Source organism: Tamandua tetradactyla, chromosome X (genome assembly GCF_023851605.1).
Source record: "Tamandua tetradactyla isolate mTamTet1 chromosome X, mTamTet1.pri, whole genome shotgun sequence".
Classification (NCBI taxonomy): domain Eukaryota; kingdom Metazoa; phylum Chordata; class Mammalia; order Pilosa; family Myrmecophagidae; genus Tamandua; species Tamandua tetradactyla.
This window is the reverse complement of record NC_135353.1, coordinates 98,897,280-98,910,294: the sequence shown is the minus strand read 5'-3', so window position 1 is coordinate 98,910,294 and position 13,015 is coordinate 98,897,280. Positions and strand designations below refer to the sequence as shown.

The 13,015-nt window shown below is 36.9% G+C and overlaps 1 protein-coding gene and 1 pseudogene across 2 annotated transcripts in view; both read right to left on the bottom strand.

Annotated features, from left to right (window-relative positions):
- Positions 1–13,015, bottom strand: part of HDAC8 (histone deacetylase 8) — a 517,539-nt gene that overhangs the window by 79,508 nt on the left and 425,016 nt on the right. The gene's annotated exons all lie outside the window — the stretch shown is intronic.
- The window catches only part of LOC143670976 (mitochondrial import inner membrane translocase subunit Tim17-A pseudogene), a 36,720-nt pseudogene continuing 31,037 nt past the window's right edge, over positions 7,333–13,015 (bottom strand).

The window sequence follows — 13,015 nt, the reverse complement described above, 5'->3', positions numbered from 1 at the left end:
AGTCCCTTCCAACATGAAAAAGTTAGAATCGGCACAGCCCAAATACCACTAAAGAGTGGGAGAAAGATCAAAGGTGATGGTGGGGTTATACAGAGAAGGTAGGGTTTAACAAATGAGTGTGAGTGCTGAATCACTATATTGATAGTTCTTTTAGTCTCCAGTACCCTAGAGCAGCTAGAAGTAAAAACATAAAATTGTGAAAGTGTAACCCATACCAAACTCTGAAATCTGTTGTACAACTAATTGCTGCAATGTGCTTTAAAATTTATTAGTTTTTGAATATGTTTCATTTTTCACAAAAAGGAAAAAAAGTTGATTGTGATGATATATGCACAGCTATATGATGATATTGTGAACCACTGGTTGTACCCTTTGAATGGTTACATGGTATATGAATATATAATATGTATCAATAAAAAATAAATAATTAAAAAATCTCAAAGGAGTACATGGAGTTATAAAAAGAAGATAAGATTTAACAAATGAGTATGACTCCTGAATCATTATATTGATATTTCTTTTAATCTCCAGTGTCTTGGAGCAGCCAGAAGGAAAAACCTAAAATTGTGAAACTGTCCATACCAAACTCTGAAATCTGTTCTACAACCAAATATTGTGGTGTACTTTGAAATTTATTGCTTTTTTGTATATATGCTATTTTTGACAATAAAAAACAGCATATATTTTATTTTCAAGCACACAATAAATACCAAACTTTTCCAGTGACAACTGTATCCTCTTTGAATTCTTCTCATATAGCATTAGTTATGTTGGAAGCAAGTTGTTTCCAGTGAGGTTTCTGGTGATCAGGAATCAAGGCACAGTAGCCCTAAAAGTTACAGCTTTGTAGCTAAATGCTCAGAATCAAGACATGTTTTACTTCTGAAGTAGAGGATAAATATTTTACCATATCCATTATCAGTAAATTACTTTACTCTGAAATGATCCATTGTTGACTGCTTAATTGTTTTCATAATGCAATTCACTTCAAGCGAAATGAGTACTAACTATAAAACATGTAGTTTTGAATGGACTTTGCATTACTGGTAATATTCAAGGTGAAACAGTAGAACTCTACAACTTATCTTAAAAGAAAGAGCAAGTTCCAGAAGTTTTTATTGTTTGCATAATAGAACACACAAAGCCAGACAAAGAAGTTGCCTTTCACTGTTATTGGCCCTTTAGTCCTTCATCTTTTAAGCACTTATTAGATTTCCTTTTTAAGATTCAGACATTTATTTGATCACAACTGCAATTCAATGTGGATAATTAAATACATTACCTTTACTTTTGATTTTTTCACGCATGTCTATTTTTTATTTTTAACTTTTTTATTGTATAGTATAAATTATATACAAAGCAAAGAAATAGAAAAGAAATCGTTTTCAAAGCACTTTTCAACGAGTAGTTACAGGACAGATCCCAGAGTTTGTCACTGGCTACTACGTGCTCTTCTCATATTTTTTCTTCTAGCTGCTCCAGAATATAGGAGGCTACAGGGCTTAAGTATTTTTTTATCATCACAATTGACTTTTTATTCTTTTTTTTCCTGAAAAATAACATATATGCAAAAAAGCTATAAATTTCAAAGCACACCTCCACAATTAGTTGCAGAACATATTTCAGAGCTTGACACGGGTTACAATTTCACAATTTTAGTTTCTTACTTCTAGCTGCTCTAAAATACTGGAGACTAAAAGAGATATCCATTTAATGATTCAGCATTCTTATTCATTTGTGAAATCCTACCTTATATGTATAACTCCACCATCATCCTTGATATTTCCTTCTCTCTCTTTAGGGGTGTTTGGGCTATGGCAATTCTAACTTTTTCATATTGAAAGGTTCTGTCTCTAATACAGGGTAGGGAGATGGAATATCTAATATTCTGGAGAGGCTGGGCAAGGTTTCAGGATTTTTCTGGACCAGGGACCCATCTGAAGTTTGTAGGTTTCTGGAAAGTTGCTCTAGTGCCTGGAACCCTTGTGGAATCTTATAAATTGCCCTAGTGTTTTTTTGTTATTTAAATTTTTTAATACAAAAAAACACCAAATAAATGCAAACATTCCCATTTTGGTCATTCCGTTCTACACATACAATCAGTAATTCACATATCATCACTTAGTTGCATATTCATCATTATGATCACTTCTTAAAACATTTGCATCAATTCAGAAAAAGAAATAAAAAGACAACAGAAAAAGAAATCAAACAAAAACAAAGAAAAACAAAAAATATACATACTATACCCCCTACCCCTCACTTTCATTGATTACTAGCATTTCAAACTAAATTTATTTTAACATGTGTTCCCCCTATTATTTATTTTTATTCCATATGTTCTACTCACCTGTTGACAAGGTAGATAAAAGGAGCATCAGACACAAGGTTTTCACAATCACACAGTCACATTGTGAAAGCTATATCATTATTCAATCATCATCATCAAGAAACATGGCTACTGGAACACAGCTCTACATTTTCAAGCAGTTCCCAACAGCCTTTTCATTACATCTTCAATAACAAGGTCATATCTACTTAATGCGTAAGAATAACCTCCAGGAAAACCTCTCAGCTCTTTTTGGGATCTCTCAGCCATTGGCACTTTGTCTCATTTCACTCTTCCCCCTTTAGGTAGAGAAGGTTTTCTCAATCCCTTGATGCTGAGTCTCAGCTCATTCTAGGGTTTTTCTCAATCCCTTGATGCTGAGTCTCAATTCATTCTGTCCCACGTTGCCAGGGAGGTCCACACTCCTGGGAGTCATGTCCCACATAGACAGGGGAAGGGTGGTGAGTTTGCTTGTTGTGTTGGCTGGAGAGAGAGGCCACATCTGAGCAAAAAAAGAGGTTCTCTTGGGGGTGACTCTTAGGCCTAATTTTAAGCCTATAGCTTTGGTTGTCCACAGTGCTTGTGAGAATATCAAGAATTCAAGTTGGAGAGGTTGAATTTCCCCCCGATCTCACCATTCAAATGAGACTTTGCAAATAGTTTTCCACTCACTGATCAAATTACTCTGGGATTCACGGGGGCATCACTGTGGAAAAACCAACAAAATCTCATGTCCCACCCAAGGTTCCATGTACTTATGGTGTTCAACCAAGCCATCCAGATAAATTATATTAGGAATTGCACTAGTCAAAATATAAATTTTGTACCAAATAAACATTTTTTGCTTTAGTCTCACACATAAGTTGAAATTTTAAAATATTAATTACCATCCATTTTCAGCACCCTGCAATAATGATCTTCCTTTGTTCTTCCTCATGCAAAAACATTTTAAAAATTTGTACATTTAGTCACTGTCATTATACACTCTAGGCATTCCTAGATTATACCATCTCAATCTTTATCATCTATCTTTCTTTGTGATTTCATTTATACCCCCAGCCCTCCTCTCTCTATCATTCTCACATTCAGTTTCACTCAGTGTTTTAACATAATTGTATTACAGTTAGGTCTTATTGTGCTATCCATTTCTGAGTTTTTATATTCAGTCCTGTTGCATAATCCGTATCCCTTCAGCTCCAATTACCCAATATATTACCCTATTTCTATCTCCTGATGGTCTCTGTTACCAATGAAATATTCCAAGATTATTCACTAATGTCAGTTCATATCAGTGAGACCATACAGTATGTGGTAGTTAGATTCATTTGTCAACTTGGCCAGGTGAGCATACCCAGTTTTGTTGTTATGGACATGAGTCAATGGTACATGAACCTCATCTGTTGCTGATTTACATCTGCAGTCAGCTAGGAGATGTGCCTGCTGCAATGAAGGAGGTTTGACTTAATTGGCTGATGCTTAAATGAGGGACTACAACATAGCACAGCCTAAGCAGCTCGGCATTCCTCATGTCAGCACTCGCAGCTCAGCCCAGGCCTTTGGAGATGCAGAAAGAAGTCACCCCAGGGAGAGTTGTTGGAACCCAGGGGCCTGGAGAGAAGGCCAGCAGAGACCATCCTGTGCCTTCCCACGTAAGAAAGAACCTCAGTGGAAAGTTAGCTGCCTTTCCTCTGAAGAACTAACAAAATAAATCCCCTTTTATTAAAAGACAATCCATCTCTGGTGTGTTGCATTCCAGCAGCTAGCAAATTAGAACACAGTATTTGTCCTTTTGTTTCTGGCTAATCTCACTCAGCATAGTGTTCTTAAGGTCAGTCCATGTTGTTACATACTTCATAACTTTATTCTGTCTTAAAGCTGCATAATATTCCATCGTATGTATATACCACAGTTTGTTTAGCCACTGGTCTGTTGATGGACATTTTGGCTGTTTCCATCTCTTCGCAATTGTAAATAATGCTGCTGTAAACATTGGTGTGCAGATGTCCATTTGTGTCCTTACCCTTATGTCCTTTGAGTAGATACTAGGCAATGGTATTGCCAGGTCATATGGAAATTCTATATTTAGCTGTTTGAGCAACCGTCAAACTGCCTCTCATAGCAGTTGTACCATTTGACATTCCCACCAACAGTGGATAAGTGTGCCTCTTTCTCCACATCCTCTCCAGCACTTGCCATTTTCTGTTTTATTGAAAACGGCCATTCTGGTGGGTGTGAGATGATATCTTATTGTGGTTTTGATTTGCATTTCTCTAATGGCAAGGGAAGTTGAGCCTCTTTTCATGTGCCTTTTGGCCTTTTGAATTTCCTCTTCTGAGAAGTGTCTGTTCGAGTCTTTTGCCCATTTTGTAATTGGATTGTCTGTCTTTTTGTTGTTGAGTTGAACAATCTCTTTATAAATTCTGGATACTAGACCTTTATCTGATATTTCATTTCCAGATATTGTCTCCCATTGTGTAGGCTGTCTTTTTACTTTCTTGATGAAGTTCTTTGATGTGTAAAGGTGTTTAATTTTGAGGAGTTCCCATTTCTTTCTTCAATGCTCATGCTTTGGGCGTAAAGTCTATAAAACTGCCTTCAAGTATAAGATTTATAAGATTCTTCTAACAGTTTTATGGTTTTAGATCTAATGCTTAGGTCTTTGATTCATTTTGAGATAACTTTTGTATAGGATGTGAGATATGGGTCCTCTTTCATTCTTTTGCATATGGATATCCAGTTCTCTAGGCACCATTTATTGAAGAGACTGCTCTGTCCCAGGTGAGTTGGCTTGACTGCCTTATCAAAGATCAATTGCCCATAGATGAGAGGGTCTATATCTGAACACTCTATTTGATACCATTGGTCAATATATCTATCTTTATGCCAGTACCATGCTGTCTTGATCATTGTAGCTTCATAATATGCCTTAAAGTCAGGTAACGTGAGACCTCCAACTTCATTTTTTTTTCTCAGGATACTTTTAGCTATTCGGGCACCCTGCCTTTCCAGATAAATTTGGTTATTGGTTTTTCTATTTCTGAAAAGTAAGTTGTTGGGATTTTAATTGGTATTGCATTGAATCTGTAAATCAATTTAGGTGAAATTGACATCTTAACTATATTTAGTCTTCTGATCCATGAACACGGTATGCCCTTCCATCTATTTAAGTTTTCTGTGATTTCTTTTAACAATTTCTTGTAGTTTTCTTTATATAGGTCTCTTGTCTCTTTAGTTAAATTTATTCCTAAATATTTTATTCTTGTGGTTGCAATTGTAAATGGAATTCGTTTCTTGATTTCCCCCTCAGATTGTTCATTACTATTGTATAGAAACACTACAGATTTTTGAGTGTTGATCTTGTAACCTGCCACTTTGCTGTACTCATTTATTAGCTCTAGTAGTTTTGCTGTGGATTTTTTGGGGTCGTTGACATATAGTATAATATCATCTGAAAACAGTGAGTGTTTTACTTCTTCCTTTCCAATTTTGATGTCTTATATTTCTTTTTCTTGTCTAATTGCTCTGGCTAGAACTTCCAACACAATGTTGATATAAGGTGGTGATAGTGGACATCCTTGCCTTGTTCCAGATTTTAGGGGGAAAGTTTTCAGGTTTTCCCCATTGAGGATGATATTAGCTGTGGGTTTTTCATATATTCCGCTCATTATTTTTAGGAAATTCCCTTCTATTCCTATCCTGTGAAGTGTTTTCAACAGGAAAGGATGTTGAATTTTGTCAAATGCCTTTTCTGCATCAATCAAGATTATCATGTGGTTTTTCTGCTTTGATTTGTTGATAGGCTGTATTACATTAATTGATTTTCTTATGTTGAACCATCCTTGCATACCTGGAATGAATCCTACTTGGTCATAGTGTATAATTCTTTTAATGTGTTGCTGCATTCGATTTGCTTGAATTTTGTTGAGGATTTTTGCATCTATATTCATTAGAGAGATTGGTCTGTAGTTTTCTTTTTTTGTAATATCTTTGACTGGCTTTGGTATGAGGGTGATGTTGGCTTTATAGAATGAGTTAGGTAGGTTTCCCTCCTCTTCAATTTTTTTGAAGAGTTTGAGCAGGATTGGTACTAATTCTTTCTGGAATGTTTGGTAGAATTCACCTGTGAAACCATCTGGTCCTGGACTTTTCTTTTTGGGGAGCTTTTTAATGACTGATTCAATTTCTTTACTTGTGATTTGTTTGTTGAGGTCGTCTATTTCTTCTTGTGTCAAAGTTGGTTGTTCATGCCTTTCCAGGAAGTTGTCCATTTCATCTACATTATTGTATTTATTAGCATAAAGGTGTTCAAGGCATCCTCTCATTATTTCCTTTATTTCTGTGGGGTCAGTGGTTATGTCTCCTCTTCCCTTTCTGATCTTATTTATTTGCATCCTCTCTCTTCTTCTTTTTGTCAATCTTGCTAAGGGTCCATCAATCTTATTGATTTTCTCATAGAGCCAGCTTTGGGTTTTGCTGATTTTCTCAACTATTTTCATGTTCTCAATTTCATTTATTTCTGCTCTAATCTTCATTATTTCTTTCCTTTTGCTTGCTTTGGGGTTAGTTTGCTGTTCTTTCTCTACTTCTTCCAAGTGGACAGTTAATTCCTCGATTTTTGCCCTTTCTTCTTTTTTGATATAGGCATTTAGGGCAATAAATTTCCCTCTTAGCACTGCCTTTGCTGTGTCCCATAAGTTTTGATATATTGTGTTTTCATTTTCATTTGCCTTGAGATATTTACTGATTTCTCTTGTAATTTCTTCCTTGACCCGCCGGTTGTTTAAGAGTGTGTTGTTGAGCCTCCACATATTTGTGAATTTTCTGGCACTCTGCCTATTATTGATTTCCAATTTCATTCCTTTATGATCTGAGAAAGTGTTTTGTATGATTTCAATCTTTTAAAATTTATTGAGACTTGCTTTGTGACCCAGCATATGGTCTATCCTTGAGAATGATCCATGAGCACTTGAGAGAGAGGTGTATTCTGCTGTTGTGGGGTGTAATGTCCTATAAATGTCTGTTAAGTCTAGCTCATTTATTGTATTATTCAAATTATCTGTTTCTTTATTGATCCTCTGTCTAGATGTTCTGTCCATTGATAAGAGTGGTGAATTGGGGCAGGCCACAGTGGCTCAGTAGGTAAGAATGTTTGACTGCCAAGCCTGAGGACCCGGGTTCATTTCCTGGTGCCTGCCCATGTAAAAATAATAATAATAATAATAATAAAAAGAGTGGAGAATTGAAGTCTCCAACTATTATGGCAGATGTGTCTATTTCTCTTTTCAGTGTTTGCCTCAGGTATTTGGGAGTTTCTGGTTTGGTGCCTAAATATTTATGATTGTTATTTCTTCACGCTGAATTGTTCCTTTTATTAATACATAGTGTCCTTCTTTGTCTCTTTTAACTGTTTTACATTTGAAGTCTAATTTGTTGGATATTAGTATAACTACTCCTGCTCTTTTCTGATTGCTATTTGCATGAAATATCTTTTCCCAACCTTTCACTTTCAACCTATGTTTATCCTTGGGTCTAAGATGTGTTTCCTGTAGACAGCACATAGATGGGTCCTGTTTTTTAATTCATTCTGCCAGTCCATGTCTTTTGATTGGGGAGTTTAATCTATTAATATTTAGTGTTATTACTGTATGGGTAGTACTTTCTTCTACCATTTTGCCTTTTGGATTTTATATGTCATGCTTAATTTTCCTTCTTTTTACCTTTACTCATAGTCTTTCTTTCTATACACTTCTCCATACCTCTCTCTTCTGTCTTTTCATATCTGTCTCTAGTGCTCCCTTCAGTATTTCTTGCAGAGCTGGTCTCTTGGTACCGAATTCTCTCAGTGATTTTTTGTTGGAAAATATTTTAATTTACCCCTTATTTTTGAAGGAGAATTTTGCTGGATATAGAATTCTTGGTTGGCAGTTTTTCTCTTTTAGTGATTTAAATATATCTTCCCACTGTCTTCTCGCCTCCATGGTTTCTGCTGAGAAATCTACACATAGTCTTATTGGATTTCCCTTGTATGTGTGGATTGCTTTTCTCTTGCTGCTTGCAAGATTCTCTCTTTCTCTTTGAACTCTGACATTCTGATTAATAAGTGTCTTGGAGTACGTCTATTTGGATCTATTCTCTTTGGAGTACACTGCACTTCCTGGATCTGTAATTTTAAGTCTTTCCTAAGAGTTGGGAAATTTTCCATGATAATTTCCTCCATTAGTTTTTCTCCTCCTTTTCCCTTCTCTTCTCTTTCTGGGACACTCACCACACGTATATTCGTGTGCTTCATATTGTCATTCAATTCCCTGAGTCCCTCCTCATATTTTTCCATTTTTCCCCCTGTATTTTCTTTTGCTTGTTGGATTTCAGATGTTCCATCCTCCAGTTCACTAATGGTATCCTCTGCCTCTTGAAATCTACCATTGTAGGTTTCCACTGTTTTTTTCATCTCTTCTACTGTGCCTTTCATTCCCATAAGTTCTGTGATTTGTTTTTTCAGACTTTCAATTTCTTCCTTTTGTTCATTCCTTGCCTTCTTTATATCCTCCCTCAATTCATTGATTTGGTTTTTGATGAGGTTTTCCATGTCTATTCATATATTCTGAATTAATTGTTTAAACTCCTGTATCTCATTTGAATTGTTGGTTTGTTCCTTTGACTGGGCCATATCTTCCATTTTCCTAGTGTGATTTATTATTTCTTGCTGGCATCTAGGCATTTTATTACCTTAATTAGTTTATTCCAGAGATTGCTTTCACTTCTGTTACCTAGGGTTTTCTTGCTGGATGAATTTGTTGTCTCTCTGTTCTTTGACATTCAGTTCGGCTCTTTCTGGCTCTAGCTTAGGTTTTGTTTAACAGATCAGAATTTTTCAGTTCTTGTTTTCTTGTTTCTTGCCCTGCTTGTATGGTGCCTTTCCCCCTCATGCTTAGGAGGGTCTACTTAGGTATATTAGACCCCAGCTGGATTTTCCTAGACCAAACTGGCCTCCTATCAGGAGGAAAGAGTCACCTATGTCAGTTTTCCAGCAGGTTGAAAGTATTTCCTGTGAAATCTCTGGGCTCTGTTTTTTCTTATCCTGCCCAGTATGTGGTGCTTGTATGCCTTCAGGTCCCACCAGCATAAGATGATGCAGTACCTTTAACTTTGGCAGACTCTCCCTGTTGGGGGCATGGTGGAGACAGAGGAGAGGTTGTAGGCTGGTTTTAATGACTTCAATTTACCAAGCCCTGGTGTCTGAATTCCTTGAGAGAGGGATCCCACCTGAGTTGGACTTCACCCCTCCCCTGGGGAAGGCACAGGCTCCAGACAAGCCCTCAAACGAACTTGTTTCTGTCTATGCCTGGGGCAGTTGCAGCCTTAGAAGCCCTGCTGCTGTATCCAAAGGCAGTCAACCTTTATAGAAACACAGTCAGAAAAACCACTGTTTCCTTTTTCCGTCAGCCCTGTCCCCTTGACGCCGGGGCAAAAACGTGCAACCTCTGCTTTGACCAGGTTCACCTGAGCTGGGGGCATATTTTTAGTAGTCAGAATTTGTTAATTAATTCCACAATTGGTGTTTGGTTGTGCTCAGCCCCTCCTGCTGGTAAAGTCTCTTTCCTTTCTCCTCTGGGAAGCAGCCTGTGGGGGAGGGGCACCGGCCACCGCAGATTAGGAAACTCATGGTTCTAGGATGGGCTCGCATCTGGTCCAGCTGGTCCAGACTGGGGTACGTTGTGTGTCCGCTCACTAACGTGGCCCCAGGAGCTGTTCTGTACTGTTTCTGATTATTTAGTAGTTGTTCTGGAGGACGAACTAAAACGTGCACTTTGCTAAGCCGCCATCTTGGCCTGGAAGTCGCCTCTTCACCTTTTGACAAGTGTTTTAAGGTGCAGAAGCATTTGATTTTGAGGAGTTCCCATTTATCTATTTTTTCTTTTGTTGCTTAGGTGTAAAGTTTAGGAAGCTACCTCCTATTACTAGGTCTTGAAGATGTTTCCCTATATGTTCTTGTAGAAGTTTTCTGTGCTAGTTCTTATATTTAGGTGTTTATTCCACTTTCAGTTAATTTTTGTGTAGGGTGTAAGATAGAGGTCCTCTTTCATTCTTTTGGTATTGATATCCAGTTCTTCCACATGCATACCCATTTTATTATTCATTTATCCATACACTGGATAAAGGGAGTGTCAGTCACAAGGTTTTACAATCACACAGTCACATGATAAAAGCTGTATGGTTAAACAATCACATTAAATATCAAGGCTACTGAATAACAGTTCAACAATTTCATGTATTTCTTTCTGGCTATCCTATTATACTAAAACTCAAAAACATTTATATATCTATGTAGTGAATCAGTAGTCATAATCATTTGTTAAGTCCTAACTTCTCAGTTACAACACCTCTCTCTCATTTGACCATTTTCTCAATATTCAGGGATATCTGGGCCATGGCCATTTGTGTTGAAAAGAGATGTCAATCTTATGGGGTAGAGGAATAAAACTGGTTGATGCTCTTGGAAAGACTGATACCTCTGGTTTAATATATTATCTTTTAAACAGCTCTCCCCCACTATGTTCCTTTAAATAGGAAAAAAAAAGTGTTAAATGTCTCTTCATAGCTTATTTGGCCATAGTTGACATACCCAAGGTTTTAAGAACCAAGCCTCTAACTTGGTCTTCTGAAATCCTTCTTGAAATATAGGTCGTTCTGTTAAAGAAATTCTGGAGCACAAGTTCTATTGTTATTGTCATAGCCTCCAAAAGTGAGGATAGTAACTGAGTTGAAGGCAACTGGGATGAGTCTTCAGCAAACTTAGTATCATTGAGAAACTGTGTAGAGGCAAATCTTCTCAACAAGATACCACTTCCTTCAATTAAAGCTAGGAGAATGCCACCCATTGAAGCTGACCCAACCATGACCACTGGCCCATATCTTGATGCCAGTATGGCTTCTGTTAAGGCACCACTTGTGATGGGGTTCCAGGGATCTTCTTTCCCTCTGACTTGAACCATACTGCAGCCAATCATGGAAAACAGACCTCCCCAAATTGCAGAGCTACCTCCAAACTGTGGAGCCCTGATTTTAGTAGCTGTCAAGCTCCCTCATAGTCTGTGATTTATTCCCACTGGAGAATTGCAAAAACCTTTGATAGCTTGAAAGGTATCATCTATGGTACCCATCCTAATGGCCCCATGATTGTCATCCACAATTTGTCAAGGGCAAGTCTCCCATGTGTACTCCTCTACCTTGACTGCACCTGTGCAACACACCACTTTTAATAAGAGGTAGAAAATATAGACAGAAGATCAATAAGGAAGTAGAAACTTGAATGATACTCTAAACCAACTAGACCTAACAGACATATATAGAACGCTTCACCAAACAGTAGCAGAATACACAGTTTTCTCCAGTGCACATGAATTATTCTCCAGGACAGACCATATGTTAGTTTTCAAAACAGTCTTAATAAATTCAAAATATTGAAATATAACAATGTGTCTTCTCTGCCCACAATGGAGTGAAGTTAGAAATCAATAACAGAGGGAGAATTAGAAAATTCATACATATGTAGAACTTAAAGAACATACTCTTCAACAAACCATGGGTAAAAGATGAAATCATAAGAGAAATTAGTAACTATCTTGAAGCAAATGAAAATATAGCTCATCAAAACTTATGAGGAGCAGCAAAAGCAGTGTTGGGAGGGAAATTTCTAGCTCTTAATGCTTACATTAAAATAGAAGAAAAATGTCAAGTCAGAGACCTAACCTCACACCCAGAGGACGTAGAAACAGAATAGCAATCTAAACTCAAAACAAGCAGAAGGAAGGAAATAACAAAGATTAGAGTAGAGATAAATGAAATAAATAATTAAAAAACAATAGAGAGAATCAACAAAACCAAAAGCGCTTTCTTTGAAAATATCAACAAAATGCCAAACTTTTAGCTAGACTAACGAAGAAAAGAAGAGCCAGGATACAGATTATTATTATTTTTTGGGGGTGCATGGTCCGGGAATCAAACCCAGGTCTCCCACATGGAAGGTGGGCATTCTAACCACTGAACTATCCATGCACTCCTAATGAGGATACAGATTATTAAAATCAGAAATGAAATGGGGGACATTACTACTGACTCCACGGGGGGAAAAGGATTATAAGAGGATATTATGAACATATGCATGTCAACAAATTAGACAAACTTGATGAAATGGACATATTCCTAGAAACATTCAAACTAGTCACAAACTACCTACACCGACTGAAGAAGGAATAGAGGATCTCAATAGATCAATATTAATACAGAGATTGAATGAGTAATCAAAAACTATTTCTTAACTAAGAAAAGCTCAGGACCAGATGGTTTCATAGGTGAATTTTTCTTTTTTTATTGTGTAATGTAACATATATACAAAGCAAAGAAAGAAAAAATCGGTAGTTTTCAAAGCACTTTTCAATATGTAGTTACAGGACAGATCCCAGAGTTTTTCATGGGCTACCATACTATCATCTCAGTTTTTTCCTTCTACCTGCTCCAGAACATTGGAGGCTAGAAAGAATAAATATTTCTTTACCACCACAATTGACTTTTTTGCGTGTGAAAAATAACATATATACACAAAAGCAATAAATTTCAAAGCACAGTACAACAATCAGTTGTAGAACAGATTTCAGAGTTTGGTATGGGTTGTATTTTCACAATTTT